The sequence below is a fragment of the Mobula hypostoma genome, chromosome 7, assembly GCF_963921235.1.
Source record: "Mobula hypostoma chromosome 7, sMobHyp1.1, whole genome shotgun sequence".
NCBI lineage: Eukaryota > Metazoa > Chordata > Chondrichthyes > Myliobatiformes > Myliobatidae > Mobula > Mobula hypostoma.
In genome coordinates, this window is record NC_086103.1 from 106,538,226 (window position 1) to 106,556,698 (window position 18,473).

Here is an 18,473-nt window from a genome sequence, read left to right on the forward strand (position 1 = left end):
AACATGGTATTCAATATGATGACCACAGATGTTATCTTAGATTCGGTGTCCCGTCAAAATGGCTCATTTGTAAACCTATTCACATATGGGTAAAGAAAATTCCAAGCAATGTTACAGTGGCAGAGCAGGATAGGAAGTTGGCTGATATCATTCAGGGGTCTGGGAATGGCTACTTAGAGAAAGGCAAAATCCCTACTAGTGATTACTGCGCAGTGAAGCCTTCCTGTTTTGTAACTTCAAAACATAAAATAGTTCAAAGGAACTCATGAGGAGTCCAGGAATGAGAGTTTAACTTGAAGTTTACTTTAAGCAAGGCACACACGTATCACATGGTAGCATGATGATATGTGCAATTACTATATTTTTGCATATAACCTGTAATTAATTACTTAAATAAACAAGAATGCTGAAACAACCATATATACATATGTATATATACCCATGTGTGTATATGTATATACAGATATATACACTCAAGATTATTCAAACTACATTTCCTTACTGTGTATCTGTAGACATTAAAGATGGAGAGGAGCAGGTTTAGCCATGGTGTGCGACAACCAATCAAAACCTTCAAGTCAAACAAATGATTGTTTAAAAGCACTAGCATACTATAGGGACTTGTGAAGCCAGCACAAAATCCGTCCTTATCTAGGAGGAGAAAGAAGAAATGAGAGCTGCCAGCAAAGGAGGCAGAGTGCAAAGAAAATAAGGAGGACTACTGAAAGAAAATCTGAAAGATCAAGTCACACACACACACACACAGAGCTAAATGTTTTTTGTTTTCTGCTTTTCACTCAGTTCATTAATATGGCCTGTTGAATTTTCCAGGAAGATGCATCTAATTCATCTAGGCATTCTTATTGTTTGACAGAGTCAGATCATTACCTCACAGACATTCACATAAAAGTGAGATATTATTTAAGTGCACTGTGTATTCTGTTTCCTGACACTGCAATGAATGAAGTCTCATGAAATTGGTATATTAGCTTCCTGTCAGCCCCAAGATCTGGCTTATAAATTCAATAATTACTACAAAGCTATAACATCTCTCATTTTTTAATCAGTTTCTAGCCTCTTTTTCACAGGATTTAGTGAATGCAGATGTAATAGCTGGAATAATTTGATAGCACAGTTGTTAAGATGTTTAATTCCCACCTCCGAAGGAGCTGAAAAATATTTTGTGCACCAGTGAGCATGTATCCTGTCAGATGAGACATAAAAGAGAATCGTCATTAGAAGTCATGAGGAAATCCTTTGAATAGCTTTCTGAAACTTTGAATTATGTGGTACAGTAACTGCTGATACAACTTCTCATTAATGATAGCCAGTCAAAATACACCTTGAGATATAAAGTGTAATATGTTGAATTACTTTGTTTATCGACTTTGACATATCTTGCATTGGATCCTCGACTGTATGTTTCACACGTTATAGGCATCTGATGGGAAAATAATACAGAATAATAAATCATAACAGTAAGGGCTGTGTCAGGCTTTGTGACCTGTGCTTCTATGTTTTCAGAACTTAGGCAAGAAATGCACAGAGATGAGCAACTTTCACAAAAAGGCAATAAATTGGAAGAAGTAAGAGAAATGCAGAATTGAGAGTACTATTAAAATTTAATACATCTTCATGGCCATTGGGGGAACAAACAAACTGGATCATATTTAAATGAACAAATACAATGCTTACAAAGCCACCCCATGCCCCTCATCTTGGCCTCTCAGACCACATCTTGATAATGTATACCGCATTGGATACTGTTGTGGGGGATGACTTACCTGGGACTAGCTGCAGTAGCCGGATCTCTGGCACTGGGTCTGGCTCTGCAGTGCAGAAGGGAGGGGGGAAAAGAGGAGAGCTGTAGTGATAGGGGACTCGATAGTTAGAGGTGCAGATAGGAGGTTCTGTGGTCGTGACAGAGAATCCAGGATGGTTTGTTGCCTCCCAGATGCCAGGGTCAAGGATGTCTCTGATCGATTGCATGACCTTCTGAAGTGGGAGGGTGATCAGCCGGATGTCGTGGTGCACATCGGTACCAATGACATAGCAAGGAAGAGTGAGGAGGTCCTGGACAGTGAGTATAGAGAGCTTGGTAGGAAGTTGAAAAGCAGGACCTCGAGGGTGGTAATCTCAGGATTGCTACCTGTGCTAGGTGCCAGTGAGGGTAGGAATAGGATGCTCTGGAGGATGAACAAGTGGCTGAGGAACTGGTGTAGGGAGCAGGGTTTCAGATTTCAGGATCATTGGGACCTCTTCTGGGGCAGGTGGGACTTGTACAAGAGAGACGGGTTACACTTGAACTACAGGGGGACCAATATCCTTTCAGGGAGGTTTGTTAATGCCATTGGGGGGGCTTTAAACTAGATTTGCAGGGGGATGGGAACCACAGTACCAGAGCTGACAGTGTGGCTGGGGAGAAAATAAATGATGTTAAAAGTTCAAGCAAATCCGTTAATAGAAAGGTTGTGAGTGGTGGTAAAAATCTTCTGAGGTGTATATATTTGAATGCTAGGAGTATTGCGGGGAAGGCGGATGAGTTGAGGGCGTGGATTGACACGTGGAATTATGACGTTATAGCAATTAGTGAAACTTGGCTACAGGAGGGGCAGGACTGGCAGCTTAATATTCCAGGGTTCCGATGTTTCAGATGTGATCGAGGCAGAGGAATGAAAGGTGGGGGAGTAGCATTGCTTGTTAGGGAAAATATTACAGCAGTGCTCAGGCAGGACAGATTAGAGGGCTTGTCTACTGAGTCCTTGTGGGTGGAGCTGAGAAACAGGAAAGGTATGGCCACATTAGTGGGATTGTATTACAGACCACCCAATAGTCAAAGAGAATTGGAAGTGCAAATCTGCAGAGATAGCAGGCAACTGCAGGAAACATAAAGTTGTGGTGGTAGGGGATTTTAATTTTCGATACATTGATTGGGTCTCCCATACTGTTAGGGGTCTAGATGGTTTAGAGTTTGTAAAATGTGTACAGGAAAGTTTTCTAAATCAATATATAGAGGGACCAACTAGAGGGGATATAATATTGGATCTCCTGTTAGGAAACGAGTTAGGACAAGTGACAGAAGTCTGTGTGGGGGAGCACTTTGGTTCCAGTGATCATAACACCATTAGTTTCAACTTCATCATGGACAAGGATAGATCTGGTCCTAGGGTTGAGGTTCTTAACTGGAAGAAGGCCAAATTTGAAGAAATGAGAAAGGATCTAAAAAGCGTGGATTGGGACAGGTTGTTCTCTGGCATGGATGTGATTTGTAGGTGGGAAGCCTTCAAAGCAGAAATTTTGAGAGTGCAGAATTTGTATGTTCTTGTCAGGATTAAAGGCAAGGTGAATAGGAATAAGGAACCTTGGTTCTCAAGGGATATTGCAACTCTGATAAAGAAGAAGAAGTAGTTGTATGATGTGTATAGGAAGCAGGGAGTAAATAAGGTGCTTGAGGAGTATAAGAAGTGCAAGAAAATACTTAAGAAAGAAATCAGGAGGGCTAAAAGAAGACATGAAGTTGCCTTAGCAGTCAAAGTGAAGGATAATCCAAAGAGCTTTTACAGGCATATTAAGAGCAAAAGGATTGTGAGGGATAAAATTGGTCCTCTTGAAGATCAGAGTGGTCGGCTATGTGCGGAACCAAAGGAAATGGGGGAGATCTTAAATAGGTTTTTTGCATCTGTGTTTACTAGGGAAACTGGCATGAAGTCTATGGAATTAAGGGAAACAAGTAGTGAGATCATGGAAAATGTACAGATCGAAAAGGAAGAGGTCCTTGCTGTCTTGAGGAAAATTAAAATGGATATATCCCCGGGAACTGACAGGGTGTTCCTTCAGACCCTGAAGGAGACTAGTGTTGAAATTGCAGGGGCCCTGGCTGAAATATTTAAAATGTCGCTGTCTACAGGTGAGGTGCCGGAGGATTGGAGAATGGCTCATGTTGTTCTGTTGTTTAAAAAAGGATAGAAAAGTAACCCGGGAAATTATAGGCCAGTAAGTTTAACGTCGGTAGTAGGTAAGTTATTGGAGTGAGTACTAAGAGACAGAATCTACAAGCATTTGGATAGACTGGGACTTATTAGGGAGAGTCAACATGGCTTTGTGCGTGGTAGATCATGTTTGACCAATCTGTTGGAGTTTTCCGAGGAGGTTACCAGGAAAGTGGATGAAGGGAAGGCAGTGGATATTGTCTACATGGACTTCAGTAAGGCCTTTGACAAGGTCCTGCATGGGAGGTTAGTTAGGAAAATTCAGTCACTAAGGTATACATGGAGAGGTGGTAAATTGGATTAGACATTGGCTCGATGGAAGAAGCCAGAGAGTGGTGGGAGAGAATTGCTTCTCTGAGTGGAGGCCTGTGACTAGTGGTGTGCCACAGGGATCAGTGCTGGGTCCATTGTTATTTGTCATCTATATCAATGATCTGGATGATAATGTGGTAAATTGGATCAGCAAGTTTGCTGATCTACAAAGATTGGAGGTGTAGTAGACAGTGAGGAAGGTTTTCAGAGCCTGCAGAGGGACTTGGACCAGGTGGAAAAATGGGCTAAAAAATGGCAGATGGAGGTTAATACTGACAAGTGTGAGGTATTGCACGTTGGAAGGACAAACCAAGGTAGAACATACAGGGTTAATGGTAAGGCACTGAGGAGTGCAGTGGAACAGAGGGATCTGGGAATACAGATACAAAATTCCCTAAAAGTGGCATCACAGGTAGATAGGACCGTAAAGAGAGCTTTTGGTACATTGGCCTTTATTAATCAAAGTATTGAGTATAAGAGCTGGAATGTTATGATGAGGTTGTATAAGGCATTGGTGAGGCCGAATCTGGAGTATTGTGTTCAGTTTTGGTCACCAAATTACAGGAAGGATATAAATAAGGTTGAAAGAGTGCAGAGAAGGTTTACAAGGATTTTGCCGGGACTTGAGAAACTCAGTTACAGAGAAAGGTTGAATAGGGTGGGACTTTATTCCCTGGAGCGTAGAAGAATGAGGGGAGATTTGATAGAGGTATATAAAATTATGATGGGTACAGATAGAGTGAATGCAAGCAGGTTTTTTCCACTGAGGCAAGGGGAGAAAAAAAACAGAAGACATGGGTTTAGGGTGAGGGGGGAAAAGTTTAAAGGGAACATTGGGGGGGGCTTCTTCACACAGAGAGTGGTGGGAGCGTGGAATGAGCTGCCAGACGAGGTGGTAAGTGCGGGTTCTTTTTTAACATTTATGAATAAATTGGATAGATACATGGATGGGAGGTGTATGGAGGGATATGGTCCGTGTGCAGGTCAGTGGGACTAGACAGAAAATGGTTCAAAAAACAGCCAGGAAGGGCCAAAAGGCCTGTTTCTGTGCTGTAGTTTCTATGGTTTCTATGGTTAATCCCAGCATACTGACTGCTGCTGAAAATGGAGAAAACAGTCATGAGAACCATCACTGTATAGCTTAATGAGGCAAACTCTTTACTTCAGGACAGTTCTGAACGGACTAACTGGCAGATATTCAAAGAGGCCGCCACACAAGAAAGAGACATGTGCCTTGAGGAAAATGTCTCATCTATCACCAGCTACATCTGTAAGCGTGAAGATGATGTCAGTACCTCAAGGACAGTCAACTCACAGCTCATCTAGAAGCACTGGCTAAATGCAGAGGTGTGCTCCCTGTGAGAAACCAGGAACGCTGCCTTCAGGTCTGGATACACTTCAGGTCAGAGTATCCAGGAGGAACCCCAAATAGGCATCAAAAAGGCAAAAACTGCCTATGCATGAAAACTTCAGGAACATCGCTCCAATAACAATCCCCAAAGTATTTGGCTGGATATCAAGGCAATACTTTATACTTTATTGTCGCCAAACAATTGGTACTAGAACGTACAATCATCACAGCGATATTTGATACTGCGCTTCCCACTCCCTGGATTGCAAATATGAAATAATAAAAATAGTAAAAATTAGTAAATATTAAAAATTTAAATTATAAATCATAAATAGGAAATAGAAAAATGGAAAGTAAGATAGTGCAAAAAAACCGAGAGGCAGGTCCCAATATTTGCAGAGTACGGCCCAGATCCGGGTCAGGAACCTTTCAGCAGTTTTATCACAGTTGGAAAGAAGCTGTTCCCAAATCTGGCTGTACGAGTCTTCAAGCTCCCGAGCCTTCTCCTGGAGGGAAGAGGAACGAAAAGTGTCTTGGCTGGGTGGGTCGTGTCCTTGATTATCCTGGCAGCATTGCTCCGACAGCGTGCGGTGTAAAGTGAGTCCACGGATGGAAGATTGGTTTGTGTGATGTGTTACGCCGTGTTCCCTATCTTCTGCAGCTTCTTTCAGTCTTGGACAGGACAACTTCCATACCAGGTTGTGATGCACCATAGAAGAGTGCTTTCTATGGTGCACCTATAAAAATTAGTGAAGATTTTAGGGGACAGGACAAATTTCTTTAATTTTCTCAGGAAGTAAAGGCGCTGGTGGGCCTTCTTGGCAGTGAACTCTGCTTGGTTGGACCAAGTCAGGTCATTTGTGATATTGACCCCGAGGAACTTAAAGCTTTTGACCTGTTCCACTTGCGCACCACCGATGTAAATTGGGTCGTGCGGTCCACTACTCCTTCTGAAGTCAACAACCAATTCCTTCGTCTTGCTGATGTTGAGGGATAGGTTATTGTCTTCGCACCATGCCACCAGGTTCTTAATTTCCTCTCTGTACTCAAACTCATCATTACCCAAGATACGGCCTACAATTGTTGTGTCATCAGCAAACTTATATATTGAGTTTGATGGAAACTTGGCTACACAATCATGGGTGTACAGTGAGTACAGCAGGGGGCTGAGTACACAGCCTTGTGGGGCACCGGCGCTCAGAGTGATTGTAGAGGAGAGCTTGTCCCCTATTTTTACAGCTTGGGTCCTGTCTGTGAGGAAGTTGAAGATCCAGCTGCAGATCTGAGTGCTAAGGCCCGTGTTCCAGAGCTTAGGAATCAGTTTATTTGGAATGATGGTATTAAAGGCAGAGCTGTAGTCAATGAAAAGGAGCCTTACGTATGCGTCTTTATTCTCCAGGTATTCTAAGGAGGAATGTAGGTCCAGAGAGATGGTATCTGCCATTGACCTGTTGCTCCGGTAGGCGAATTGCAAAGCGTCGAGGTTGACCGGTAGGCTGTGGTTGACGTGTGCCATAACCAATCTCTCGAAGCACTTCATAGCAATTGATGTCAGAGCCACAGGTCGATAGTCATTCAGGCATGCCACCTTGCTCTTCTTTGGCACTGGGATTATCATTGCCTTCTTAATACACGAGGGGATCTTAGACTGAAGCAAGGAGCAGTTCAAGATGTCAGCAAACACTCCAGCTAACTCACTTGCACAGGCCCAGAGAACCTGTCCTGGAACGCCATCTGGGCCCGTCGCCTACCTTGGATTTATCTTCAGGAAGGCCCTTCTAATGTCCTCCTCGGTGATGATGAATCTCGATGCCACCAGGTCCAGTTCATCCAGAGGGAGCGGGACACTCCTCTTCTGTTCAAATCTTGTATAGAATACGTTAGCTTCGTCAGGGAGAGAAGTGCCACAGTTATTGATATTCCCAGCCTTTTCTTTGCGCCCAGTGATCTCATTCAGACCCTGCCATAGTCTACTGGCATCCCTTTGGTTAGCCTGGGCTTCCAACTTGGCTCGATATTGCCTCTTGGCACCATTAATGGCTTTCCGGAGTTCACGCCTGGATTCCGTGTAGCGACTGGTATCCCCGGAACTAAAAACCGCAGCTATAGCCTTTAAAAGGGACTTGACCTCATAATTCATCCAAGGTTTCCGGTTAGGGAATACCCGAATCACCTTGCAAGACACACAGTCATCTGTGCATTTCCAAATGAAGTCTGTGACAGCTGATGCATACTCATTGAGGTTAGCTGCCAAGTCCTTGAATACTAACTAGTCCACCGATTCAAAGCAGTCACGGAGGACCTCATCCGTTTCCTCCGTCCAATGCGATACTACTTTTGACACCGTGTCCTCCCGCTTCAGTTTCTGTTTGAAAGCCGGGAGGTGGTGAGCGGCCTAATGGTCCGATTTTCCAAAGTGAGGTTGTGGAACGGAACGGTAGGCATCCTTGACTGCTGTGTAGCAGTGGTCAAGTATACTTGGGCCTCTACTGGGGCAGGAGACATGTTGGTATAACTTTGGCAGAGCCTTTCTGAGATTGGCCTGGTTAAAGTTCCCGGCTGTAATGAGCAAAGTCTCCGGATACCTGGTTTCAAGTTCACTGATGTTGGCATACAGTATGTTCAGAGCACACTCCACGTCCGCCTGGGGGGGGAATGTAGACCGCTGTCAGTATGACTGAGGTGAATTCCTGTGGCAGATAGTAGGGACGACATGTCACCAGCAGGTGTTCCAGGTCCGGGCTGCAGGAGCTTGTCAGTGCCACTGTGTCCGAGCACCATGCAGTGTTGATCAGTAGGCAGACACCACCTCCCCTTGTCTTGCCGAAGATGCCGTGCGGTCCATCTGATGGATCGAAAATCCCTCCGGTCGGACGGCACATTCAGGGGTGGCAGGGGAGAGCCAGGTCTCGGTGAAACAGAATACACAGCAGTTCTGCATTTCCCTGCAGTATATGAGTCTCCCTTTAAGATCATCCACCTTGTTCTCTACGGCTTGCACATTAGCTAGTAGGATGGCGGGCATGGGGACCCCGAAGCCCCTCAGCTTTAATCTGACCAGCAGCCCAGCTCTTTTCCCACGCTTCCTCGGTAAATAGTGCATCTTTCCAGGTTTCCATCGATGCAGTGTGCTGTTGTCAGCTCTGAGGTAGGTGGACGCATCCCGTGGAAATCAATCGGCGGGTCACGTCATCGTGCGCTCCAGGTCGGGCCGAGTAACAGGGGAGCTGCTGCCACTTCCAGCTGCCGGGGCCCCAGGCTGTCGATTGGGTCGGGCCCCGAAGCTGACACTTAATCCCGGATGTCCGGGCTCCTGGCTGAAACAAGTCTGTAAGCCGAGTCACGGTTGTGGAGGCCTCCGCTCCAGCCGAGCCTTGGGTTCGATTTTTGAGGTCGACAGCGGAGGCCTCACTTCCGGCAGCTGTGGATGGCCACCAATGGGGCTTTACGGTGGTCGCTCTAGGGAAGCGTCTGGGGCACCTTGAGGTCTCCGCCGTCATTTCTGTGTGGTCGTCTGCTCCGGAGAGGTGCTGGTCGGAATGGGCCGTGTCTCCAAGCGCTCCGGTACGGTAGCAGACCGCGGATCTCCGGGAACGTGGTGGGCCTCGCTGGTCGGGACCAGGTGCGGTCTGGAGTTTAAGAAGCAGTTCTGGCACGGTGGTCTCCGGCTGGGTCAGTAGCTTCGCCAGGGTGTTGTTGATCTCGATCTTGCTAAATTGGAGGTTTAGAAAGGTTTCTTAGGTATAGGATAGAGGAGAGGGCAGTTTGCTTGGGAGAGCATGCACAAAGTCACCAGTTATCAGCGCCATCTTTAACTGACCATAATAAAACAGTGCTGACTGTACCAGTGACATATCCCTCCTCAATCCTCTAAACATCTTTAATGCATGCCTTGAGGCATGCAGCACAACGCCAGCCATGAAAACTATCCCCTTTTCAGGTGAGCAGCCACTGTCTGTAACAGCAGCAGATGAAAGAAGCACTCTGCAGAGAGTCAAACCCCAGAAGGTTGCCGGCCCAGACATGATCCCGGGCTGAGTACATAGTGAGTGTGCACACCAACTCATTGACATATTCACAGACATCTCCAACATTTCACTTATCCGGGCAGCTGTCCCCACGTGCTTCAAATCAGCCACCATTATCTCTGTACCAAAGAACTTTACAACTTCAGACTACTGTCCAGTGACATGGATGCAATCACCATGAAGTGCTTTGAATGACTAGTAATGGCACAGATCCAGAACTCCACTCCTATCACTCTGGTCACTCACACATACACTTATTTACAGAACTGCTCCTTGACAAGTGACATAGTGTGTCATGCATCTGACCCTGAAAACAAGGATGCTTATGTCAGAATGCTGTTTCTTGATTTCATTTCAGCATTCAACACTATTGTCTTACAAACGTTGATGGGCAAACTCCTAATCCTTGGGCTAAATACACCACTGTGCAACTTTCTAAACAATAGATCTAAGATTGTCAGGGTACACAAGTGCTTCTCACTCTTCATCATTCTCCACACGGGTGCTCGCCCAGGGCTGTGTGCAGAGCCCACTGCTGTACACAGGACTGCATGGCCAAACACCGGAACAATCACATCGTCAAATTTGCCGGTGACATAACAGGCTCAACACCAGAGAGAAGTGGAGAGCTCAAGCCATGGTGCCAGGCAAATAACCTCTTTCATAATGTCAGCAAGACAAAGGAAATGTTTATCAGCTTTTGGAAAACCCACACCACTTGCACCCCACTTCATAATGGTGCCACAGCGGTGGAAACTGTGAGCAGTTTCAAAGGCCTGAGTGTGTACATCTCATGCCACTTATGGTCCCAGAACATATCCTCCATAGTCAAGAAAGGTCACAAAGCCTCTACTTTCTGAGGAGGCTGAGGAGAACTGGAAAATGCACATCAATACCTATGACCTTCAACAGAAACACAGATGAGAGAATCCTAACATGCTGCGTCAGTGTGTGGGATGGAACTATACTGCTGCTGTGGACAGGAGGGCTCGACAACAAGTGGTTAAAATTGTCCAACACATCACCGATACCAAACTACCCACCATCAAGGATACATATATAGGAAGGTGCTGGGAAAAGGCAAGGAATATCATGAAGGATCACATGCACCCTGCATATGGACTGTTTGTCCTGCTCACATGAGGGAAGAAGCTAAAGAATGATATTAAACGATCTTGAATCTTGATTGTATTAATGGTCTAATGGTCTCATTTTTTTTCTTCTACTGTTTCTCCACCAGTAACTATTCTTCCTGAGAGAAGATGGTGTGTGTGATCTTCACCTGGAGAATAGAAGATTAATGAGATGAGAATGACCACCCATTTAGTCCAGATTAAGGGTCTTCATCTAAGATGTCAATTGTCCATATTCCTTCACAGATGTTGCTTCATCTGTTGAGGTCTTCCACAATTTCTTTTTGGAGCCCCATGTCTAACTTGATTTCAGCAGAAAGTAAAAACAAACTCTAAATTGCACAGCTAGATTGTAACCAGTGGTTAAAAATTCTTAGCAGATGAAGCTAAAGTAATGTCTTGGTAAAGCTCTGGAAGTCGGGGTACATCTAAGATTGGAGCCTATCCTGCAATTAATGGAGGTATAACTTTTGTTTATTATGTCATTTACTTGTATTGTGGTTAGTGTGTTCAAGTCCATCAGTGTAATTTAGTGCAGTTTTGGAAAAATTGAAGTTTTGTTTCATTACTTGAAGTTAGCCATCACAATATCCACCAATGCAGATACCTGATATAATCTTCGATAGAGAATAACAGCTCAGTTGGAGATAACCAATTTATGTCAACTCAAAATCCAAGTGCAGTAAACACTAAATTATTACTTATTTAAATTTCATAGTTTTGCAAATTCACAATCACCGCTCTGTAGTTACCTCTGGTTCCCTTTCCCATCCACTATACTGATATAAACAAGAAACAACTAACAAATCACTTCCATTGAATAGATTGTTTCTTACAAAGAGATCAAGTTTGAAATCAGAAAAGTGAAGTTGTGTAAACAAAAAGCGTTCTCTATTAGACCAGTAGCCAGGCTGTGCACACATCAGGGAGCCACTAGACAAATGTGATCTGGAAGCAAAGTGCCTATCTACATAGGATATGACAGGTTCCTCAATGTATATCAACATGCAATACACACAAAATGCTGGAGGTATACAGCAGTTGTTACCTCGATGCAGAATGAGGATACCAAATAAATTTGGACCTTAGAGTGACTCATTTTTACTTACCAGCTCTCTCTTGTTATAGAATGAAATGACTGTTTAATGCCTCTTACCTCAGTATATGTTACCTGCTACATTGTATAGACAGAAGATTTAGAGATACGAAATTACGTGCAGTGATTTGCAGTTGTCTGTTTCCGATGGAAAACATTTTTATCAATTGTGGCTTGCTGAAATTGACAAGAAGCCACTTAAACATGGTAAGGGCACCTAATATAAAACTGTAATTTTAGTTCACTGGTTGTGAAGAATTAGTAATGACATATGTTTGTACCATCGTGCCCTAATGTACACCAAACACTTATTATGTCTTTGATAATTTGATTCCAGGAAAAGGTGGCGACTTGCTGCTGGTGGCCAAGAAAACAAGGAAAAGAACTAAATACTTTGTTAAACACTCTTTTTCTGGTAAATGGTAATCACAAACAGCAGTCTGTAACTTCCCTTTGCACTTGGAGGCAATTTGATGTGGCAGAAACAGAGATAAAGTGAAGCAGCAGGCCCATCACCGAGAGTGAGGAAGACCCGAGTTTCAAACAATTTAAGTGCCAGGCATGCCTAATCAAGACAGCATAGTCCAACCCCTAAAGAGTATCAAAGCAACAGAACCTGATGTTTGGACGAAAATTTAGATTCTGGGCCAGATTAAAAAGGTCAGGGTATTGAGGTCCGAGGTGAGGGATGGGCTGGTTCAGTTTGCTGCTCTTCTCTGCACTGAACTAAAGGTCTGTGAACGGACTATCTTTGTGGACTTCAGTTCAGAGTGCTCTTTACTTGCGTTTATTGTTTGCAAGTTTTTTTTTAATTTCTCCCTGCACATTGGGTGCTTGGTGGTCTCCATTTTTTAATAGATTCTTTTGGGTTTCTTTGTTTCGTTGCTGCATGCTAGGAGACAAATCTCAAGGTTGTATAACGTATTTTGATAATAAATGATCAGTACCTTTCCCGGATAAATACTAAGCCATCTCCGCTGGCAAAATGGCATCCTTAAGTGTCTGTGCTCCACTCATTTTGACCCTTAGCTGATAACCAGGTTTAATTGCTGCTTAGAAACTAGCTAGAAACATACTTTTATTACCTACTGAAATTTCTTCAACAATAGCTCTAATGCTTCTTTGAAAAACCTGATCTCATTGTTCTATATTAAAGATGTCACATAATAAAAGAAATGTTATTTTGTCAAGAAACAAAAGCGGACAAAACTTCTAAGTGAAAGGTTCGTTCATGTGAATCTTCCACAGAAAGTATGACTTGGGTCAGTTGTAAGGATGTTAATTTTATTCACAGTAAGCTGAAAATGTTTCACTCCTTTGTCCCTTATCTCAGATAGATGGATGGAGACCTGGAAATTCAATCTCTGGGCACTGAAGTAAACAGAACTGTACAGATGTAAAGTAGACCTAACACAGACTGAAGTAAAACTGCTAACATTTCTGATAGTTTTAATAGTTTTGATTTTTTTAATGCTGGAAACATTCCAGCATTAATCTTTGCCTATAATATCCATCCTTAGGCTAAGTACAGCTCCAATATCGTATTGAATTGACTTTATTTCTTACATCCCTCACATACATGAGGAGTAAAAATCTTTAAATTAGGTCTCTGTCTAAATGTGCAATGTGCAATCATAGTAATATATAATAATTTATAATGAATAGAACAATCAATGTAACATAGAAATACACTTAAATTAGCGTGAGTTAATCAGTCTGATGGCCTGGTGGAAGAAGCTGTCCCAGAACCTGTTGGTCCTGGCTTTTATACTGTGGTGCCATTTCCTGGATGGTAACAGCTGGAATAGATTGTGGTTGGGGTGACTCGGGTCCCCAATGATCCTTCGTGCTCTTTTTCATACCTGCCTTTATAAATATCCTAAATTATAGGAAGTTCACAACTACAGATACGCTGGGCTGTCTGCACCACTCTGCAGAATCCTGTGGTTAAGCGAGGTACAGTTCCCTTAACAGGCAGTGATGCAGCCAGTCAGGATGTTCTCAGTTGTGCCCCTATAGAAAGTTCTTAGGAATTGGGAGTCCATACCAAACTTCCTCAACAGTCTGAGGTGAAAGAGGCGCTGTTGTGCCTTTTTCACCACATAGCTGGTGTGTACAGACCACGTGAGGTCCTCAGTGATGTGGATGCTGAGCAAAATGAGGCTGTTTACCCTCTCAACCCCAGATCCATTGATGTCAATAGGGGTAGCCATGTTTAAGTTAGCTGACGATGCTAGTGTTTTTGGCTGATTTAAAGGTGGAGAAGAATCAGCATGGGGGGTGGAGATTGAAAATATGGCTGAGTAGTGTCTCAACAAACTCTCACCAATGTCAGCAAAACTAAAGAGTTGATTATTGACTACAGGAGAGCAAACCAAAGGTCGATGAGGAAGTTTGCAAAGCTTCAGCATGTCACATGATTGATCCTGCTACTCCACTCAACTAACTGATATATCTCACTCCTGTATGCCCTTGTCTCCATTTGAAATTCTGTCAACAATGGTTGTGTCATCAGCAAATTTATTGCTGCTGTTTGAGCTGTGCCTAGCCACACAGTCATGGGTGTCAGGAGAGTAGAGCAGTGGGCTACGCACACATCCCTGTGGAACACCAGTGTTAATTGTCAGCGACAAGGCTATGTTATTTCCAATTCACACAGACTGTGGTCTTCCGGTTAGGAAGTCGAGGATTCAGTTGCAGAGGGAGGTCCAGAAGCTCAGGTTCTGTGGTTTTTCGATCAGGACTGTAGGAACGATGGCATTAAATGCTGAGCTGTAGTCAATAAGCCGCATCCTGACATAGGCATTTGTATTGTCCAGGTGATCCAAGGCTGCATTGAGAGCCATTGAGATCACGTCTGCTGTAGACCTATAGGCAAACTGCAGTGGGTCCAGGTCCTTCTTGAGACAGGTGTTGATTCTAGCCATGACAAACCTTTCAGGCATTTCATCACTATAGATTTGAGCACTACCGGACGATAGTTGTTGAGGCAGCTCACACTACTCTTCTTGGCCACTGGTATAATTGTTGCCCTTTTGAAGCAAGTGGGAACTTCTGACTGTAGCAATGAGAGGTTGAAAATATTTTTGAATATGCTAGCCAACTGGCTGGCACAGGTTTTCAGAGCCTTACCAGGCACTCCATCAGGCCTGGCTGTCTTGCGAGAGTTCACCCTCTTGAAAGACAGCCTGACATCAGCCTCCAAGACAGAGATCGTAGGGTCATCAGATCCTGTGGGATCCTCATAGTTGTGGTTTTGTTCTCCCTTTCAAAGCCAGCATAAAAGGCATTGAGCTCATCTGACAGTGAAGCATCACTGCCATTCATGATGTTGGGTTTTGCTCTGTGTAGAAAGTAATGATCTGCAAACCCTGCCAGAGTTTACATACATCCAATATCACCTCCAGCCGCTCCTGGAATTCTTTCTTAGCTCTTGAAATAGCCCTCTGCAAATAAAACCTAGTTTTCTTCAACAGACCTGGATCGCCAGACTTAAATGCCACAGATCTAGTGCTCAGAGAGTAACATATTGAGTTTTCAAATGTAAAAAAAATGATTAATTTGTAGGTATATAGCTCAGTGCATGATTAAACAAAGATAACAAATAGACCAATGCACAGAAATGCATGTAGAAGGAATCAAACTGAGCAAAGAACAACCAAACTAAAAAGTGAGGGTGTGGCAGACGTGATAGCTTAACCTTTAATTCATCAATTCATACACCATGGCAAGTGTGAGCATAGCAACAAGACACAAGGTGTCATCCTGCATCAGTGAGATCTGTCCCAAGCAGAAATTTTGCAGCAGGCAGGAGCTTCAAGATGCACTGTGCAAGCTATTCTGCAGAAGAACAAAAAAATGGGCAAGATTGAGAACTAAAAACACAGCGGACAGACACAGAAACTGAGTACATCAGATGAAAGATACATCAAACTGATGTTACTTCTGAATTGGAAGAAGTCTATCACTGCTAACAGCTCTGAACTCACAGAAACCACTGGAACCCATGTACACCCCGTTACAGTCCAGACAAGTCTTGGAAGAGTTGCTGCCAAAAAGCCATTCCTTCAAAGTGGAAACAAAGTCACCTATTCACAAAACCACCAGGACTGGGGTGCTGAATAATTGCAGCAAATGCTCTGGACTGACAAGTCAAAATTTTAAATTTTTGGCTTAAACTGGAGTCAGTTTGTCTGTAGAAGAGCAGGAGAGTGCTATATGGATGAGTGTCTGCAGTCAACAGGGAAGCACAGCAGAGGTTCTCTGCAGGTTTAGGGTTGCACTTCTGCATAATAACTTGGTGATCTGTTCAGAATTAATGGATTCCTCAAAGCTGAGAACTACAAGCAGATTCACATCTGTCACACAATACCATTAGGGAGTCACCTAATTGGTCCCAACTTCATTCTGCAGCAGGACAATAACTCCAAACACATGACCAAGGTCATGAAGAACTATCCTCAGTGAAAAGAAGAACAAGGAGTTCTGCTACAGATCGTATGGTCTCCACAGAGCCTGATCTTAACATCACTGAGGTTGTCTGGAATTACCTGGAGAGACAGAAACAAGTGAGACAGCCAAAGTCTGCAGAAGAACTGTGGAAACATCTCCAAGATGCTTGGAGTAACCTACCAGTCAATTCTCTTATAAGACTGCATGACAGTGTACCTAAGAGAATTGATGCCGTTTTAAAGGCAAAGGGTGGTCACACCAATTATAGATTTCATTTAGGTTTTTTTTTACTGTACGCTGTTCTTTATAGATTTTTTGATATTTAGAAATTTTGCATTTCATTATTTTTAAGCATCTTTACTTTACAGAAGTTTTTTTCTTACGTGTGCCTAAGACTTTTGCACAGAACTGTATGTACTTTGATAATAAATTTACTTTGAACTCTAGTGAGGTGATATAAGAATAACACTCCTCTTCCACTCACTCAAACCCTCCTTTCGTCTTCACAGTTTTTATTGCTATACTGCTGTTTAAAAGGTCAAGTTACATTCTTAGGTCCATTATTAAGGATCTCCAGCACCCAGGGCATGCCCCTTTCTCACTGTTACAGAATCCTGAAGGCACACACTCAGCGATTCAGAAACAGATTCTTCTCCTCTGTCATCCAATTTCTAAATGGACATTGAAGCTTTGGACACTACCTCACTTTTTTTAATATATAGTATTTCTGTTTTTGAACATTTTTAAAAATCTGTTCGATATACGTAATTGATTTACTTGTTTATTTATTATGTTTTATTTTATTGATTATTATTTTATTCTCTCTCTGCTAGATTATGTATTGCATTGAACTGCTGCTGCTAAGTTAACAAATTTCACGTCACGTGCTGGTGATAATAAACCTGATTCCAATTCTGATTGCCATCTTCAGCCTCATTGTTTACTTTGCAGACTGCTTCAACCTAACATTGAGTTTTCCTTGTTCCCTCATTCCTGTTTGCTTTCCAAATGTACAGTATATTTCAATGAGTGTTTGTTTTTCTTGTTGGATGGCATTGACTTGGAACATAGACCGGAAGACGCTGCAGGCAACCATAGGATCACATGAAAGGACTCATTATACTGGAACCTATGGTCACACCTAGATCTCTATGTTGGAACAATGTCCACACTAGCTGCATTTTACAGACATATCCAACCTCTCCCTTCGGTGATCTGAGGCTCTTACCTGCTTCAAGAAGGCATCTATTTTACTGGTGCCCAAGGTTACTGGTGACCTGCCTCAAAGATTACTGTCTGGTGCTACTTACACCAAGTGTAATGATGTGCTTTGGGAGGCTGGTTATAGGGCAAATCAACTCTTGCCTCAGAGGTGACCTGGGCTCTCAACTATTTATCTACTGCCAGAACAGGACAGCAGCAGATGCTGTTTATCTGGCTCTTCAATCTGCTCTGGATTATCTGGACTACTCAGAGCCTGAGCCTCTGTACCTTTCCTCTGCAACTGGATACTCAACTTCCTCATTGGCGGACCTCAATCAGTAAGGATTGTTAACAACATCTCCTCCTCGCTGACCATCAACACAGGTGAGTCTCCAGTGCTCTACTCTATATACATACATAGCTGTGTGACTAAGCACAGCACCAATGCCATCTTTGAATTTGCCAATGACACTACTGTTGCTGGACAAATAACAGATTGTGATTAGTCAGCTTACCAGAGTGAGATAGACCACCTGGCTAAATAGTAATTCAACAACAACCTCTCTCTCATTCATCATAAGCAAAATTACAGAGATGATTGATGATTTCAGAAAGGGTATAAAGTACAAAAAATGCACCAGTCTATGTTGGAAAAATGGTTGTGAAGCACGTCAGCAGTTTTATATTCCTGGGCACTAACATATCAGTTGACCTGTCCTGACACCAGCAAATAGATGCAATAGTCCTTCCTTTTTTAGGAAGTTAAAAGACTTCGGGTTTGTCATTGATTATTCTAACAAATTTCTGAAGATACACTCCTGAAAATAATCTGATTGGTTGCTTCATGGTCTGGTACAGAACTTCAAATATAAAGGAACAAAAAAAGCAGCAGAGAGTATGGACCCTGTC